At 38.6% G+C, this 19,761-nt stretch overlaps 1 long non-coding RNA gene across 5 annotated transcripts in view; it reads right to left on the minus strand.

The window, feature by feature from the left end:
• Nucleotides 1-6,187, minus strand: part of LOC144299343 (uncharacterized) — a 209,112-nt gene extending 202,925 nt beyond the window's left edge. For all 5 annotated transcript variants that reach the window (XR_013366055.1, XR_013366053.1, XR_013366054.1 and 2 more), the window contains exons 1-2: nucleotides 6,038-6,187; nucleotides 5,351-5,454 (exon numbers count right to left, since the gene is read on the minus strand). This is a non-coding gene — a long non-coding RNA (uncharacterized LOC144299343). The remainder of the gene's footprint in view (nucleotides 1-5,350; nucleotides 5,455-6,037) is intronic.
• Between the last annotated feature and the right edge of the window lie 13,574 nt (nucleotides 6,188-19,761).

Consider the following 19,761-nt stretch of genomic DNA (forward strand, 5'->3'; position numbering starts at 1 on the left):
TGTGAAAGCACTAAATTTTTACTCCTCTCCCTGCCACATTTTAGGTATATGGTGTCACGCTTTACGTCCTTTAATTTTGTGAGTCCCTTGATTTATTTTTATAGATATACTTAATTTTACTGCTTTTCTGCTTCATACTTTTCTTATTCATGCTTCTAGTCTTTCCTTTCCACTCAGAGTCCCCTTTAACCTTTTTGGTATAGCTGTGTGGTGGTCATGATTTCCTTTATCTTTTTGTTTGTCTGGGAATCTCTTTTCTCTTTCCTTCTATTCTGAATGATAGCCTTGCTGGATAGATTCTTTCTGGCTGTAGATTTTTTTTTTTCTTTCAGTACCTTGAATATATCATGCCACTCTCTTTGGGCCTGCAGTGTTTCCACTGGGAAAAAAAAAAAAAAAAACTGATAGCCTTATGGTTTTTTCCCCCTCCTATATACAACTGTTTTCTCTTGCTGTCTTTAAAATTCTCTCTTTGTTACAATTTTTTTTTTTTGCCATTTTATTTACTACATGTCTCGGTGTGGACCCCTTTGGTCAATTTTGTTGGGAGCACTGCCTCCTGAATTTGGATTTCTGTTTATTTCCCTAGATTCCAGAAGTTTTCAGCTATTATTTTTCAAATAAATTTCCTGCCCCCCTTTTTTCCATTCTCCTTCTGGGATCCCTATAATGTGAATATTTTTATGCCTCATGGTGTTGCTGTGTTCCCTTAATCTATTTTTATTTATTGTTATTATTTTTTCTCTCTCCTATTCCTCTTGGTTTCTTTCCATTACTCTGTCCTCCAGGTCACTAATCTGTTCTGCTTCCTTTAGGCTACTATGTATCCCATCTACTGTATTTCAAATTTCAGTTATTGAGTTCTTCCTCCCTGGCTCATTCGTCTTTATGTATTCCAGTCTTTTAAAAAAATATTATGAGTTTTTGAAGTTTCTATTTAAATTCCAGTTAGTTAACATACAGTGTAATATAAATTTCAGGTGTACAATATAGTGATTCAACACTTACATGAAATACCTGGTGCTCATCACAGCAAATGTACTTCTTAATTCCCATCACTGATTTAACCCATTTCCTTATCCACTTCCTTTTTGGTTACCATCAGTTCATTCTACATAGTTAAAAATCTGTTGTTGTTGTTTAATTTTTATTTGAATTCTAGTTAGGTAGTACACTCTTTTTCAAGTCCAGTGAGTTATCTTTATGATCATTATTTAGAATTCCCTATTAGGCATATTATCTTTGTTTTGTTTAGATCTCTTGCAGTGATTTTGTTCTGTTCTTTCATTTGGGACATGACTCTTTTGTCTAAGTTTCTGTGTCTAACTTTTTTCCCCCTCTTTTTTCTTCTTTAGTCTAACTTTCTGTCTGTTTCTGTGTTTTAGGAAAGTGAGTTGTGTCCTGCTCTTGAAAATAGTGGCCTTATGAAGAAGGCATTGTATAGTGCCCTTCAGAGCAGTGTCTTCTGTTCATCAGAACCTAGTGGTGTAGGGCTGTCTCCTGTGTGTATTGCATGCACCCTGCTGTTGTGGATGAGCCACTTTTGCCTTTAGTCCAGTCATCTCTTTAGTCCACTTTAGCCCAGTGGATCTCTTTGCCTATTGTGAGCAGTGTTTAGTCCCTGTGTTGTTAGTGGGCTAGTCTGGAGCCACCTTGGGTTTGAGTTGAGTCAGACCAGGTATTTGCCAGAGATGTAGTAGCACCGAACTACAGGGGTTTCTCCCTGTGTTGTCCTCTGGGAGGATTTCATTGGTGAGCAGGGCCTGCAGTCAGACCAGATGTCTACCCCAGCCCATTGTTCTGGCTCCAGTCAGACTAGTGTATTTGATTATCTTCTCTTCTCCTTGGGGCAGGAACCACTTTGGAGTGGTGCTGGTTCCTGTCATTGCTGCTTGCATACTGGCACCACTTGGAAGACTTGTGAAAGAGGATGGGGGTGTGGATGGGTCTGCAGAAAGTGTGGGAGCAAAATGCACAGTGTTAGTAAGGTTTGTGGAAGAGGACCTGGTGCTGATCTGGGGAATGCCTGCTGAGTACAGTTGGAGGGGGTGGGTCAGCAGAAGTGAGAAGGGGCAGGGAGAGCTGTTAGCAAGCTAGGTGGAATGTTTGTGCTGTGCTAATTTTTGTAGTGTCCATGTCTCTAGACTGGGGGACGGGGGAGAGAAATGGTACCTGCCAGGGCTTTATTATTTGAGAAGTCTCCCAAAGATCTCTGTCCACCTCAGCACATGCTCTGAGATGAATAAACAGATTCCCTTCCAGTGTATCCAATGTGTTTTTCATACTGCTGCTTCTTTGTTATTTCTCAGTGGGGCTGTTTGTTGTGCTGTTTCTTTAAGGGTGGGGACTCCATTTCCTCTCACTCTCTGGGCTCTTGCAGAGCTGGGCATCTGATTTTTAAAGTTCCAGTTGTTAAGCCTTGCTGATTATAAGAATTGGAAAAATTGAGTGCCTCTGCTTTCCAGAGCCAACTGTGATGGGGATTTGTCTTCCCAGTGCAGATCCCTTGTGCCTGGAGTGCCCAATGTAGAGTCAATCCTTCTCCCTTATTCGTGTCCACAATGTCCCTCCTCCTTGGACAGCCTCGCATGTCAGCTTGGCTCCTGACTCTGTCTCTACCTTTCCTACTGTTTTCAGTGTGTCCTCTTCTCTACATTTAGTGGTGGGAGTCTTCTGACAGTCTTTGGTCCATTTCCTGGATTATTTACACTGATGTGGGTGTGATGTATTTGTTTCCAGGGGACAAGATAAGCCTACAATCCTCCTCCTCTGCCATCTTTCTTGGGAGTTCTTGATCTTTAGTTTTTAAATTATTACTAAAATATATACTCATTATAATAATCCAGACAAGCCTTAACTGCATAAGACAAAGGTTGAAAATTTTCTCATTTCAGAAGAAAGTTAAAAGTGTTAGTTGTATTATTTCCCACATTTTCTGTGTACATACATAACCTTAGTATACATATATGTTATATTACATGTAAATCTATAAGTTAAATTATATATGAATAAATGAATATGAATTATGCATATGTAAAATTTCAGATATGTATTGAAGTTGTTTATGAAACTTTAAATTCTGTTTTACCTTGTGCTGATATGAGCACTGGTACATTAGCATATAACATTGACAGTTATCACTTCTAATGTTTGTACTATCACTGCGTTGAGACAAAATGCCAGAATTTAAATAGTGTTTACTTATTGTTATATGTTTAGATTATTAGAATTTTTACTCCTGTGAGTTATAATGAACAACTGTTGGATATAACTTTCCCCTTCTATATTTGGATTATATCCCTACATAAATAGATTTCCAAGAGTGGAATTAATGAAGAAAAGCTATCACTATTTGGTGTAAAATTGCCTTCCCAGTGTTTTTTATTATTTTTATGTCATCACAGCAATGTGTCAGTGTTATTAAAGCTCAATCATTGGAAGATTATAAAAACTTTTTATATCATAAAAAATGTTATAATCTCACAGTTTAGAGGAGAGAAATAGAATAGTAGGCAGGGGAACTAGTTAGGAATTGATTGCAATGAACAAGGAAAGAAAAAAATGTGAAAACCTGAAAACATTTTGCAATATAAGCATTTATTTGTTTTTTATTGATTTTAAATTAAATATCGAGGCACCTACTCTGTTATAAGAATTGTTCTGAGTGCTGTGCTGGGTGTTTAGTAAACCTAGAGACCACAGCTCACATACTTTTCTGGGCATGTAAATAAAAAGCAGAGTGAAGCTGAGATACTGAGGACATAATGGGGACAACTTGGTGGTAAAGGCGACTCTCCATTTTCAGGTGTGGTGACACAGTGGATGACGTTATCACCTACCTGCACCCTTTTTTGCTGTGTTTCTGCAGTGCTTCCCTCTTTCTTCCACCATCCCTAGGGCCTTCTTTCCCGGATAACCTCTATTTATCTTTCAGTACTAGAGTACATGTGTTTTCTTCCAGGGAAAACCTCCATGTTGCTGCTTTTTTGGCATTTTTTTTTTTAATTTCATAGAAACAGAGGGGTAATATCCTTTATCTACATATTTAATTTTCAGCACTGAATTCTTGTTTTCATAACTATAGCTCCTATTGTTCATAGATTTCTTAAGAAAAGACTTATAAATCAGTAAAGAACACTTGCAAACATAAGGATACCTGAGAGTCTTTGCATTCATAGATGTCAGTCATTTCTAGAGAAATATTTTTCTTTCAACCATGTCTTCCATGTGAAGGCCCAGTGTGGGACGAGCATCTCACCCACCCTGACATGTCCTTATTCTTTGTCTCACACCAGGTCTACTTATTCCATCTCCTCAACAGTTCAGAGATCATGTGATTATGTGATTGATTTTCTTTCATATCACATGAGAAGATAAATGTGTATAGATATGTTGTATTGATTCGTTCATCATAGAGTTGACTCAAACACAATTACTACTGTTTTACTTCACTTAAAAAAGTTATGTCTTTAGCATTTTGTAGAATTGATGACTTTTTAAGGAACAGACTCTGTTTATTTTTGAAAGACTGTAAAATTAATAAGCCAAATCATAATTAACCATTTCCTCTCAAAAAACCATTTTTCTTGAAAAAAAAAAGTCTTCCTTCTGTTTATCATAGTTAGAAAATGAAGAATCAGTTTTTACCCTACTTTGTTGACTCCACATAAAGTCAGAGAGATGTAGTCATATATTGACATATTATGTATGGGAAATGTTCATACTGCTTTTCCCACAGTCATAATTTCCCCTTGGTAAAACTGTCTTACTTAGTCATGGCTATACTTTGAAATTATTAGAGAAAGCAAGGAATTGTATTAAATATGTCATAAAATGATTTAATTTGACAATGACACATGCATAGAGGATGTATTCACATCTTTGCCAATGTCTTATTTTGATGCTGAGACAGTATCGTATTTTCAATAATCAAATTTTAAAAGTTAAAATATATTAATTCACATTACATTGGGAAACAAAAATGAAAACATACAAATTCTGTTAAAGAAAAGCATCCTTTCCCCAGCTTCTATGTCTTTCATTTTACGAGTGTCATCTGTCTCCATATATGTTCCATTGAAATACATTTAACTGTTGTTTTCTTCTTTGTTCCTAAGCAAGAGCTTTATACAGGAGCTTTCTGACTGAGGCAAATTGGAGATATTTACATTTGTTTTGTAACATATTCTTGAAATACTTCAGGAACCATTCTCACCAATGTGTCTTGGAATTCTTTACCAAACTGTTCATCTCCATCTCTCACTTTTCTTAAGTTTTACTGTGCATTATAAATGTTTCTCAAGAAATTTGGTGCTTCAAGGGAGCCCAGGAGGCTAGGGGAATTGCTGACCTGATGCTTGGGGTGACGTCTCCCAACTCAGGGGTGGCGCCGAGATGGCGGTGGATGGGCCTTCCAGTGAGTGTTCCTGCGGGCTTGGGGCAGACTGAAGATTTCTGTTAGATTCGACAAGCACAACGACCAAAGGGAAAAAGCAATGAACTGGACTTAATCAAAATTAACAACTTATGCCAGCAAAAGTGTGAACAAACTACACACCCTGTATACAGTGTTTTGTGAATAGCCTGAGGGAGGATCGGGGGTGCGGGGGACATGAGGGCCTCCATGTTCTAGTTTGTGAAGAGCAAGCCTGCTCATGGACCAGAAGGACCCAGAGAGCCCTGATCGTCCACCCCGGACCACAGGGTGGGGGGATTGGTCATCACATGTCGGGGTCCATGTACCTAGGACTGACTGGAAAGGTCATGGCTTGGGTCTCCCCTGCACAGAAGAGGGCTTACAGGGGAGTAGGGGTCCTGGATGAGCTGCCCTAGCCCTGACCACAGCCTCCTTCCCTGGCCTAGGGCAGCAGGGAGGCAGCTCTGACCCCGTGGAGCTGTGGAAGGGCTTCAGGAGCTGCCTCATGGGCATCACACAGGGGTCGGTGCATTCTCACCCCAACCCAGGATGCCAGCACCCCCACCTGGACCCACAGGCACCACAGTGACCCGAGGTGTGCAGGGAGAAGGTCCCACTCACCTGGAACTTGTCGCTGTGTGAGCACCTACACTTTATACATTGGGGTACTGGGGAGAGTGGGCTTGTTCGGGGGCTGTGAGCCAGATCCAGGCACGAGTGCCTCCCACTGCCTGGGAATGCAGAGTAGCGCCAGGCAGCAGTGGAACCCTGGGGTGCCAGGGTTCCGCCGACAATGGGGTCCCGTGTCATCACTGTAGGTCGGGGGTCCAGTCAGCACTTAGCCTGGCACCCTGAAGACCAAGGGTGCGTTGGGAGGTCCTGCCTCACGCCGGATGGGAAGGGGTTGCAGGCACCCTCCCACATCCCTATTCCTACCTTCAGGCCCTCCAGGCCTCCCACCCTTCTAGGTAGACTGGGTGTCCCAGCTGTCCTCCCACCCCCAAGGGTTCACAGCATGAATTTTGCACTTAAGAACATTTGAGAGGCTCCTGGGTGGTTCAGTCAGCTAAACATCTACTCTTGATTTTGGGTCAGTTCAGGATCTCGAGGTTGTGGTGTGGAACCTCAGGTGGGGCTCGGCCCCGGCTGGGTGGGGAGTCTGCTTCAGAGTCTCCCTTACTCTCTGCCCCTCTCACTGCATGCTCTCTCAAATCTTTTAAAAATCAACATTGAAGACATTTGAGGAATCTTTATCATCTCTGCAGAGGTGCCTTCACATGTGTAATGCCTGTGTAAATGCTTTTTTTTTTTTTTTTTTTTTTTTTTCATTTCTCTGGAATAAATTCCCAGGAGTGGTACTGCTGGAAAAAAAGGAAAGAAAAGAAAAAAAAAAGAAATTTGGTGCTTGATTACATGTTGTTTTATATTATTGCTAATCAAATTTTTCTTTTTTAAAGATTTTTATTTATTTGAGAAAGAGTGAATGAGAGGACAAGTGAGGGGAGGGGTAGAGGGAGAGGAAGAAGCAGGGAGCCTGACATGGAGCTTCATCCCCATGAGATCAGACCTAAGCCCAAAGTAGACATTCAACTGAGTCACCCAGGTGCCCTCATATTTTGATTTTAAGATCCATCAACTTTGAAGCTTCCAGCTTTTTCCTGGATACTGTCTATTCTATAGCAGGAATCAACAAACTTTCTCTTAAAGGGACAGTTAGTAAATGTCTTTGGGGTAAGAGAGTTATGATGGAACTATTCGGCTCATATGTTGTATGTGTAAGCAAAGAATATGGAAGTGAATGAGCATGGTTGTGTTTCAATAAAACTTTATTTACAAAAAGAGGCAATGGACTGGATTTGGATAGCAGGCCATAGTTCATAGACCCTTTGTCTATAACAGAATCTAAGAACAATACTTACAGCAGCTACACAGGTAGCATAAGTATAGCAAGCCAGAAGCATTTCTTTTTACCTGAAGACTTTTGTTTTGTCTATTAAAGATGTAGGAGTTCTACAAGAAGCATAAATGCCTTTCTGTTTTTTGTAAACATGTCCTTGTTTTATTTCCTTGTTTTATTTCCTTCTCTGAAGGAAACTTACCCCTATTACCATAAAAGTAATAATAGCATTGCAATCAACCCTGCGCTTTTGTGTAGACAGCAGGGAGTAGTGCAGACTGTGGCAATGTGGATAATGTCATGTGGGAAAGAGGCCAATGTTCCCAGATACTTCAATTATTCAATTTATGAAAAAGATTTACACTGGAATTTTCCCAAATTTTAAGTGTTTGCAAATAATTTAATAATTATGTAGGTGAAGAATGTATAGTTCATATAAAATATGTCTTCAGGCTAGGACTGACCAACTATTTGCAACATTGGTTTAGTAGCACACAGCATACAAAGGATGTTTGAGGAATAAACACCAGGTTAATAGGCTTTTACCTGATGGTGGGTGTCACGTTATGTAGAGGGCTAAGAAAAGCATATCAATTTAGAAAGATGAGAAATATCAAGCCTCTCATTTTCTCTTATAGACACAGAATGGTCATCAGTTGATCATTAGCCATAGAGACATGTCCAAAGGTGTTTCTTTGACTAGATCATGTGTTGCTTAATTCATGTCATAGGAACAGAAAGCTAAATGAAAGAGATGGAGGTGAGAAGATGGGCATATTGAGTTTATAGGGAGGTAGACTGATAAATAAAAGATATTAAGGTTGGAGGATAAAAATGTAAGTAGGGATCAAGTAGCAGACAAACTCTAAGTGAAGACAAAACTGTATGAGCCTAGACTTGACCAGGGTCTGTTATCTGATGGGGGAAAGACATGGGCGTACAAACTAATGTTTAGAGACAAAGATCATTCACTCTGATGGCGTTTGTGGCAAGGATTTGAGGACAGAGGGCTCATCATCTCCCTCAGAACTGACCCTTAAAATGGGAATGGAGAGTAATAAGCCAAGCCTGAAGCCAACACACTTGTTTCTGAGTGTAACGGGAAAATAACTGTGAAGCGTATCACCAAGAGCAAGATCCTGGAACTTTCTACGCGCTCTTGTGTATTTGCAAGCAAGAAAGCACTGCTCGATTTGAGCCATGACCAGTTGCTAGGGAAGCTGGGGTCAAGCCGGAGTTGCCATGACAGTATCAGAGCCTGAGTAGCTCTGGCAGTCAAGACAAGATGCAGAACTATTTTACCCTTTGGATTTAATCTAATTAAGAAATATAAATTCTGTTCTCATCTTCTGACTTGATAACTCAGCTTGACCCAGGGCCAATTTGGCACAGCTTTTGGATGGGTAGTATCATTATTGGCAGATATCTCAACTGTACTGGGATGTGTGACAGTTCCAGTCTCAAGTTGTTTAGAAGTATTTGGATGACCTAATAATCTGTGTAGGGTGAGTGTACAATGGAACGATGTCCCTGAGAGTCTCCTTAAACACTGTATTCTTACCCACAGGTTAAGTAGACCTCCTTCCTCCCTCCTTTCTTCTCCTCCCTCTTCCTTCCTTTCTCTTTCTCAGCACCTGTCTCTATGATCCAAACACAGCAGGATCATTTCTTTGGTGATCTACATAGATTCATAAGCACTGTTAGTGATGAATCACAAAGTTGGAGGGACAGTTTGTTTTTATAAAAGCCCACTAAAGACAAATGAGAAAATCTAAGATGATCTATCAAAGCTATATTTTGAAAGCACTCACATGGTCCGAAATAGGAGCCTCTTGAACACTTCCATAAGCCACTTAATATTTTAGATAGCTGCAAACCCATATGTTATTTGAGGTCAAATTAAACTACATAATATGAATGTTAAAATATAAAAGTAACATAAATTTCAGTTTCGATTGAATACAAAACCTCCTAGCTCTGAAGGCAGAGCTACGTGATAGAGAAAGAGGTTTGGCCTGCAAGATCAACAAACAAATAAGGGCCGTCATATTGTACATTGTCTTGAAATTATAAAAATGGATTAAAAGGTCTGTGCATGGTCAAAGATTATTGTTCTAGGTCTTGACTTATCTGAAGTATAATTATAAAATTAATTTTGCATTATCTTCAGTGTATCACAAAAAGACTATTCCATTTTTTGTTTCCCCACCTACATGGCATAATCAGAATACAAGTTACTAACAATGGAAAGAAATCTAGTTTATTGTATGTTGTGAAGATAAGGAGAAGATCATATTTCATCAATCAGCCATCTCCTTGTTTCTTCACCTTTTGCCCAGGTTGGGAATTTCTCAGGAAGGGAACTTTTCCCCCCATAGTATGGCCGTGGCTTAGAATTCGTAGATCTTGAGAACGTCATTGTTTGACTTGTTCATATTGTCAAGGCTGAATTCTGTCTGGAAACATCCTCTCAAAGTCAAGCTATTCCCAAAGGAAACTGAAAGGAGAAAATTTTTTTTTTTTTTTTTTTTTTTTTTTTTATTTATGATAGTCACACACACACACACACACAGAGAGGCAGAGACACAGGCAGAGGGAGAAGCAGGCTCCATGCACCGGGAGCCCGACGTGGGATTCGATCCCGGGTCTCCAGGATCGCGCCCTGGGCCAAAGGCAGGCGCCAAACCGCTGCGCCACCCAAGGAGAAACTCTTCAGTCTTACCTGATGCAGCAGAGATGAGCTTTTCTTCCATTCGTTCTTTTTCCTGATATTGTTACATTAACGGGCTTTTTGTTCAAAGGGTAGTTTCTCTTAATATCCAGAGTGATTCAGTTGCTTTATTTGCATTTAAAAACAACATTACAGAGACTGTGACCAGATTTAGCACACAAGCAAAAAAAAAAAATAAATAAATAAATAAAGTGCAGGATGCACAATTAAATTTGAATTATTCCTAATTGCCTATGTGTATGCTCATTGAGATAAAATAAAATACTCCATGAGCCACACTTATACTAAAAAAAAAAAGTTGTTAATGTGAAATAAATTATGTCTCTAAGTATTTAGATAGACCTCTTTTTTTATTACATTTCTCTGATGATTTGTTTCTATCAACCCTTGTTTTGCAAAATTGGCTGATAAAATTTTCATGCCATTGAATTATAAGTTCCATTTCCATCACAACATAACTTCTCCAGTGGTCACATTCAACTTATTTCATGTTTTTGCCCACCGAATATTTATTAATAAGAAAATACACACTCATCATTAGCATTACAAGCCAGTATAGCAAACATGTACTGGCATAAGGTTAACAACTGAGAACTGCTCTATAAATTTGATTTGTTGAAGCACATAATACCATCTTTCATGACATAATAATTACCCACTTCAAAGTGGAATTTCTTTCCCTGTTAAGTGATGTTGGGGCTTTTGAGTACAGCCTTTATACTAAAGGTCTACAACATTTCTTGAATGGACCCAACAAATATCTTTAAGCAATGAAATACTTCATAACACTGGTTGCACTTCTCAAGTGGCATGATCCTACCATTGAGATTTTGGGAACTACGAACTGGAAATAAGTAGACCTTAACAGATTATTTAAAAAGTCAACAGGAATTTTTTTTAAGCAGAAGTGAAGTGTAATTTCAGTGCTTTAGGTAAACTCAGGTATCTTGCAACTGCATTTGTTTTCATGTGTGTGTGCGTGTGTTTAGGTTAGGTTTGGTTTGGTTATGCCTCCTATTTTGTTGTTTTGGGTTGCCTTCTATTTTGTTGTTGAGTTATAATGACATATGACATCACGTTAGTTTCAGGTGTACAATATCATGATTGGATATTTGTATATATTGCAAAATGATCACCACAATAAATTTCATTAACACCTATTACCGCACATAAGGTTTTTTCATTGAGGTGAGGACTTTTTTAATTTATTTTTTTAAAGATTTATTTATTTATTCATGAGAGTCATAGAGAGAGAGAGGCAGAGACACAGGCAGAGGGAGAAGCAGGCTCCCTGCAGGGAGGCTGATGTGAAACTCGATCCCGGATCCCAGGATCATGCCCTGAGCTGAAGGCAGATGCTCAATGGCTGAGCCACCCAGATGTCCCGAGATGAGGACTTTTTTTAGCTATATTCATTACGTTATACATTAATACATTCCTATGTCTTAATTATTTGATAATTGAAAGTTTGTACATTTTGACCACCTTCACCGATTTCTCCCACTCCCTGCCTCTAGCCTCTGGCAACCACCAATCTGTTCTCAGTATTTATTTGCTTGGTTTTGTTATTCTTGTTATTGTTTTAAAATTCCACATATGAGACCATATGGTAGTCGCCCTTCTCTGTCTGCCTTATTTCATATAGCATAAGCCCTCAAGGTCTATCCATGTTGTCACAAATGGCAAAATTTCATTCTTTTATATGGCTAAGTAATATTCCATTATATGTATATAATGCAATAATATATATCACATCTTCTATATATATGCATTACATAGACAGATACGTGTGCACACACACACACACCCCACCCCACATCTTATTTATCTATTCATCAGTTGGTGGACACTTGGGCTATTTCCATAGTTTGGCTATTAGATAAAATGCTGCTATAAACATTGGGGTACCTATGTTTTTATGACTTAGTGTTTTTTTTTTTTTTAATTTGGATAAGTCCCCAGAAGTAGAACTGCTGGATCATATGATAATTATAATTAAGAATTTTTGAGGAACCTCCATACTGTTGTCCAGTAAGTGCACTAATTTACCGTGTTCACCAACAGTGCACAGAGGGTTCCTTTTTTTTCAACACACTGATCAACACTTGTTAGTTTTTGTCTTTTTGAGGATTACCATTCTAACACCTGTGAGGTGGTATCTCATTTTGGTTTTGATTTGCATCTCCCTGGTGATGAGTGATGTTGAGCTTCTTTTCATGTGTCGGTTGGCCACCTGGATGTCTTCATTGGAAAAATATCTATTCAGATCCTCGGCCCATTCTTTAACTGGATTGTTTTTTGCCATTGAGTTGTACGAGTTTTTATATATTTTGGATATTAAACTCTTATCAGATATATGCTTTGCAGATATTTTCTTCTGTTCAGCAGGCTGCCATTTCATTTTTCCTTTGCAGTGCAGTAGCTTTTTAGTTTGATGTGGTTCCACTTATTAATTTTGCTTTTGGATCAGATCCAGGAACTTATTGCCAAGTCTGATGTCAAGGAGATTACCACTGTTGTTTTCTTCTAGGAGTTTAATGGTTTCAGGTCTTTCATTCAAGTCTTTAACCCATTTTGAGTTAATTTTTATGCATGGTGTAAGACAGTGGTCTAATTTCATTCTTTTGCATGCGACTGTCAACTGCATCTTTTATACAGACCAAATTGGCTTTTGAATGCAAGAGAATTGAAAAATGCTTGCTGGTAACAAAACTATAAAATTACTTTAATTGTTCAGTTCAAATAGTAATTACTGAAGGAAGAGAATAATTTTGTGATAATGACCTCAGTGCCAATAGAAAGGACACAAGATGCCATTTGAACAACATTATGCAAAATGTGTGCAGGACAGATCAATATCTTCCCTAGAATCGGTCATGTTTCACTTCAGCTTTGTATAAACATGTCCACACCTTTACACAAACTTTCACCATAACGTCTATTCTCACTGAAAACAATGCAAATTTTCTCATTAACTCATAACTCAATATGATACCCTTTGCAAATAATTTTTTGGAAGTCTTAAGTGGATATTATTTTGTTCACAATAGCCTTATAAGGGAGACTTTTTCATAATAAAAAATATTGTACTAGCAAAATAATTAATTTTGCATTATGATTACTTGCTTCCTTGGCTATGCCATAGAAAAACAGAGACATTTAGATCTTTGGTGATATCTGTAATGGTAAAAAGAGCTATTACATTTTTAAAAATTCTATTATTTCTTCTTGGAAATTGAAACTTTCAGAATATGAAAATACTTCTGATATGGTACATTCCATCACTAGAGCTGAAAAACTGATGTTATATAGTGCAGATCATTATTACAGCTTCTTTTGTGATTATTTCATCTGCATCTGAATTTCTCTATTAAAAATTTTATTTTATTACTGTCTTGGTACTAGTTGAATAAATCATACATGTGATATTCTTAGCCATCAGTATATGCTGGTTTATAGCAGACTTTTCACCATTTTTGATATTGAATGAATAATTGCACACTGGACGAATTACTTCAAAAGGGCTTTTCCTTACTTAGTAAATGTTCACTAGTCAGAAAATGTATGCATACACACTGACAAGCATTTTGTCATTCTGGGTTTCAAATATATACAAATAAAAAGATAATGGCCATCACTGGAAGAACTGGAGATTGCATTTGATTGTCTTATGTTAGTGGATATATCTGTCATTTGGCAATGTGAACTCATGGCTCACTGTAAATATGTTAAACTATTGAAAGACTAGGGAATATGTGAATCAATAAATCTAGCTCACATCTGTGATAAAGGAGAACTTTCCATTTGCCTGATTCAAGGGACAGATGTACTTGGAAGGCACTGTCTTGCCCCTTGTATATAAGTTTTGGGGAGACTGTTGAATTTTAAGAAGCACAAGTGTTTAGGACTTGACAGATTTGCATCTGTGTTTAGTGTGATTTGAGAGAAAGGCTACTATGGACATTTGCCTTTCAGAAACATGGGCACTGGTGAGAGGTATCTGCTGGCTGGTTCTCATGGAGACAAGGGACTATCACTTATTGGCTGACTTTCAGAGAAAGGGTACTGATCTAAAGTTGTCTCTGAAGATGGTTAATTGTTCAGGACCTGGGATTCTAGCCAAAGAACAGTTTTAGCCTTTCCTGAATATGAAAAGCAAATATGTCTAATTCTCATTCCCCCATTCTGGTCTCTTCCTCAGCCAAACTTGTAAGAAAAACCAAAGGATTATCCTAATTTTTATTTGTGGTGCTATAATTCTCACCTGGTGTTGTCATTTAAGAGATTTAAACATTAAAATTGTAGCCTAAAAATAATTGATTAAAAAAAAAGTATTGAAAAAGCTGAGTGCAAGGCATTTAAGACTTTTTGACAAAGTCAACATAGCAAGTGGGACAAAAATTATTAGTTATAGGAGATGCTCCTGAACATACAAGATACTTTGCAGCCCTACTTATAAAACTAGTTATTTCTCCTATTAGGTGTATCTCTCTGTCTCACCAAAATTATCTTTGAATCTCTGTAAAGCACAGAAGGGGATTTTGTTTCAAAATCCTAAACGTAATACTATGACTTTTGCTTTTCCTCAAGGGAGGCCTTCATAATAGTCTTCTGCTTAGGGAGATGCTCACAGATTGATGCCTGCTGTATATCTTTCATCTGATGTCACAGGGTTAGAATTTGAAAAAAAAAAATCCTGTATTTTAGAAGTAAGCATATATACATGAGCAACGCTAATTTAGAAAGTATTTAAGCTTTGAGCAATTTAACTTTTCCTAATCCTGCATAAGAAATGCAGAAGAAATATATATATGAGGAACCATAGAAGCCTGAGGTGCGTATGGGTGAAATCATTTGCTTAGGCTCATGCAGGAAATTGTAGAGTTGTAGCTGAGGTTGGACTCTTGGTGTTCGAGCTACCTTTCCACCCATCTTCTGCATCCTGTGGTCTAGTGAATGTGTAACTGCCCAGGCTTGGTTGTTAGACAGACATGGTTCAAGGTCTTTCTGCTACAGAAAGTTGGATGAATGCCAGCTGGATGAATACGGGCGAGTTATTTAACCCCACTGAGCTTCAATTTTCCATCAGTAAAGTAGAGACAATGATAATCCCTGCCTCAGAGGTTTGATGTGAGCTTTTAAAAATTTATTTGAGAGAGAGAGGGCGGAGAAGGGCGGAAGGGGAGGGAAAGAGAATCTCAAGCAGACTCCCTGCTGAGGGGAGAGCCCGACAGGGGGCTTGACCCCAGCACCATGAGATCACAACTTGAGTTGAGATCAAGAGTCAGTCATTCAACCAACTGTGCCGCCCATGCTCCCCTGATGTGACTTTTAACTGAAATCAATGGCATGTTATGCTTGACATAGTGCTAGGCCTATAAACTACGTTAAACATTATGTAACTATACACATTTGTTAGTTATTATTACATCATTACATCATGTTGCGCTCTCTGTAAGAAGTCAGCGTATGGCAATGATATTAATGACCCAACAGCAGCTGAATCTATGCTTGTAATCATCTTTCCGCTCATGGTAGTGGTTCCGTTGCACACATTTACTTGAAAACAGCTTCCATCCGTGAATTATTCTTTGCCTGTGCACTAAGCACACTGACCAATTGTTGGTATAACCTCCACGTGTCAGTCACTGGACACAGTGCAGTTTTATTTCTAGAACATGGTCTGCAAGGGGGCTCATCTTCACGCAGCCCCGCAGGATCCCATGCTCCTTCTGGTTGGTGGCTCCCCCGTCTCCTAAGGTCTGGAGTCTTCCACTGGTTCTCTGCATTTGACTGTCCAAGGGGGAGGGGGGAGACAGCATAGATGATCATGCAGGTTTTTGAAAGGCCAGGCCTGGGATCAGCGTTTATAACTCTTGGCAATGCTCCCATACCGTGGAGACTGAAACGTAGCCAAGCCTGAGCCCGTGGGAGAAGAGAAATGGAGTTTGTGGAGCATGGCCAAAACAGGCCTGGGGCGTGCTGATGCCTATGAGAGCAGCAGGAGGGGCTGCACGGCCTCATAAATAACATAGCAGTTAATTAGCTGTGCATCGTCATCCTTATGCTGGTGAAAGAACCGAGAGCATAAGTGAATTGCTCAAGGTCACTCATTTTCACAAAGGCATAACCACATTTTATTGTCCAGGCACCATGAACCTAAATCCGAGCTTCTTGATTTTATGTCCACGTAGGAACTTTGGCTAGCATCCTCGATCACCGCTTCATTACTGTTTCATTGAAAAAGCGTTTGAATCAATGAAGTTAACTAACTTGCTAATAGCTGAAATTTCTTCTTTTGTTTTTGATATTTTCAAAATTAAACTCTTATTCTGCATCATTATTTCTGGAGGCAGCAGGTCCCCAGTCCAGTACTCTGCAGATTATACTTAACTGCTTTTTTAGAGATGAATAATGCTTTTGGCTTTCTGAACAAAATGTTAGTTCGTTGAACAGAGCATCACATTTTTTTTTTTTTTACATCACAGTTTTTTAAATCTCATTCATTGTGTAAATGTTCAGAATGTCTCAATAGTTCTTTGTCTTAAATAGTTCTTTTAAATTATGTAAATGATATCTTTCTTAAGAAGTCTTCTCAGAGCGGGAAAACCATGCCCTGACCTTTACAATTAATGAGTGTTAGGTAAATGTTTTAAAATTTTTATTATTTAAAAATAAAAATAAAAAATAAAAAACTTAAAAAAAAATTTTCAAAACCATTAAATAAGTAAAAATTAGGTTATAAATAATGTTCATATTTGACATGCACAACCAATAGCTTTTAAAATGGCAACTGGATATTTTTATATAAATTATCTCAGTGATATTTTATTTATTTATTTACTTGTTTGTTTATTTATTTATCTATTTACTTATTTTAGAGCACAAGCAGGAGGAGGGGTAGAAGGAGAGGAAAGAGAATCTCAAGCAGACTCCCTGCTGAGCATGGAGCCCACATTGGGGTCGATTTCATGAGATCCCGAACTGAGCCAAAACCAAGGGTTGGATGTTTAACGAACTGAGCCACCCAGACACCCCATCTCAGTGATATTTTTCATTAATAAACTTGGAAATTGCTGAGTAAAACACTGTAGAAGTTATTTTAGCCTTTGATTTTTCTTTTGTTAACATTGGATAATCCTAGGAAATTTGCTGTTAACTAATGTACATTTACTGGATTTTTATTGAAGTCTCCCAGGAAGAGGTCAATAACTCAGACCAGCAGTAAGACCAATCCTGTATTAGAACTTACATATATTTCCAAAGCCGGCTAAACTTTCATACTGAAATCGTATAATAAGCTTTCACTTTGTACTAAGCTCTTTTGCACGCATCCCAGCAGGCTGAGCTAGTGGTGCTTTTAGGAATGTCATCATCCTGATGCTCTGACCTACAATTAGGGAATAAACTTGGGAAACAAAGGTATTAAAGTTTCTGTAAGGATTTTTCGTAGTGATTTCTGTGGTTTCATGCTTTCCTGTAGAGTAGGAAAGGAGAAATATCTATAGAAGTGAGGGAATGTGGAAATACTCCCTACACTTTCTGCTCTTTAAAAACCTAAGTACGTAGGTCACCAAAGTTAAGACGGTTCTTCAGTGTTTTGAGCACATTTTCAAATTATACGGACTTTTTAAAGGAAGAGGTGGAGTGTTTCAAGAGGGAGATCTTAGTTAACCCCCTTATATTCTGCAAAGAGGTAATAAAGGTGGAAGACCAGCGCCTTTTGTGCAGAATGGCCATTGGCAGCTGACAATCTCCTAAGCTTACATGTTCCAGCACCTTCCAGAGGCACTAGGGCTGCCGGATAAAATACAGGACACTTCACTTATTGAATACATTTGAATTTCAGGTGAACTGTGCATACTTTTTGGTATAAATATGTGCCGACTATCATTTGCTGTTAATCTGAAACCTAAATGTGACTGGGAACCCTGTATTTTTTCTTTGTTATATTTGGCAACCCTAAAATATATTGACCTCTCATTCTTGGTCCTAGCTTTCAAATGTTAGAGTCAGGAAGTGACTGATCCAGTTCAGGTCATGTACCCTTTTGGGGCTTCCCAGGCAGTTTCCTGTACAAGGAGTCGCATTGTTTAGAACAGAAGCTGGCGCGAGGGTGGGTGTGTTGCGTGGATGAGCAGCTAAGCAGATTTGGAGGTAGGTGTACACAGAAGACAGCCAAATCGTCATGGTGGATTCTGAGCTCTATTTTCTAGCTTGTTGGTAAGGCCACGTCTTCCTGAGTTTTCTAAGATCCTTTAGCATCCTTAAATTAATGACTTAAACTGGTTCAAGACGGATACCTGTAATTTTCAACAAAAATTCTTAATTACATTATTTTTAATGGTAATTTCAGATACTGGAGAAGGACTTATTGCAACAATGTCTGCCTGGTTACAGTGTCCGATATTTTGTTTTGTTATTTTTATTATTTTTTTAAATATATTTTTTTATTGAAGTTTGATTTGCCAGGATATAGTATGACACCCAGGGCTCATCCCGTCAAGTGCCCTCCTAATAGAACCAGGGCACCTGAGTGGCTCAGTGGTTGAGTGTCTGCCTTCAGCTCAGGTTGTTAGCCTGGGATCCTGGGATTGAGTCCCACGTCAGGCTCCATGCATGAAGCCTGCTTCTCCCTCTGCCTGTGTCTCTAACTCTCTCTCTCTTTCTCTCTCTCTCTGTCTCTCATGAACAAATAAATAAAATCTTTGAAAAAAAAAATAGAATCAGGAACGCCTGGGTGGCTCAGTGGTTGGGCGTCTGCCTTCGGCTCAGGGCCTGATCCTGGAGTTCTGGGATCAAGTCCCACATTGAGCTCCCTGCATGGAGCCTGCTTCTCCCTCTGCCTGTGTCTCTGCCTCTCTATCTTCCTGCGTCTCTCATGAATAAATAATAAATAAAACCTTAAAAAAATCGAATCTTAGAGCTTACCAGTGCTCCCAGTATACCCCTGCTCTTCCCAATCATAGTTGAGATTTGCCAGTGCATCCTATAAGAGGAAAACAGCTTGACCCCATGCAAATGTGGCAAAAGCAATGCTTTTGCAGGAAAGGCTGTAAGTCCTGCTCATCTCTCACAGCAGATAATAGATTCCTCTTTAGCCAGTACAAGAGCATGTTTCACTTTTCTGACTAAAATTGGTGCTATTGAAAAGAAATACATCCAGACAGAATGAATATATTCTATACACAATATTTGGAAACCAGTATCTTATATAATATACTGCTCTGCATGTTTTGTAGATGTAAATCATGTGGCAGCTACTCACTGACTTTGTGATGTATGGAAATTGCTATATGGTACGAATTTTTTTTTAAGCTTTGCCTTTTATACAGCTCATGAAATTTAAAATCGTGGTCCTTGCCACAGGGTAGATCATTTCCCTAGAATATCAGAAAGAGTAAGTACATTTTTCTGGGCTCTGACATCGAATCATAATTCACAGAGGTAGAGATGAGAGAGTTGGTCTTCGTAGACACTTTACTTTTAATGCTTGATTACGTGGAATTACATGCTTCAAAATTGCATACATAATAGGCCATTATATTTAGTGTATGGTTTGAGGGTTGTTTACATGAGTGAAATAAAGAAAACTCTCCTCATCCTGTATTAGTCATTAACCTGCCGATAATCACAGGTAAAAAGAAACAATTAGAAGCAGAGACATATTGTGAGAGTTTTGTAAGATGACAGTTTAAAACCATTGATGCAGACTTT

This window comes from Canis aureus, chromosome 27, assembly GCF_053574225.1.
Source record: "Canis aureus isolate CA01 chromosome 27, VMU_Caureus_v.1.0, whole genome shotgun sequence".
In the NCBI taxonomy this organism is placed as follows: domain Eukaryota; kingdom Metazoa; phylum Chordata; class Mammalia; order Carnivora; family Canidae; genus Canis; species Canis aureus.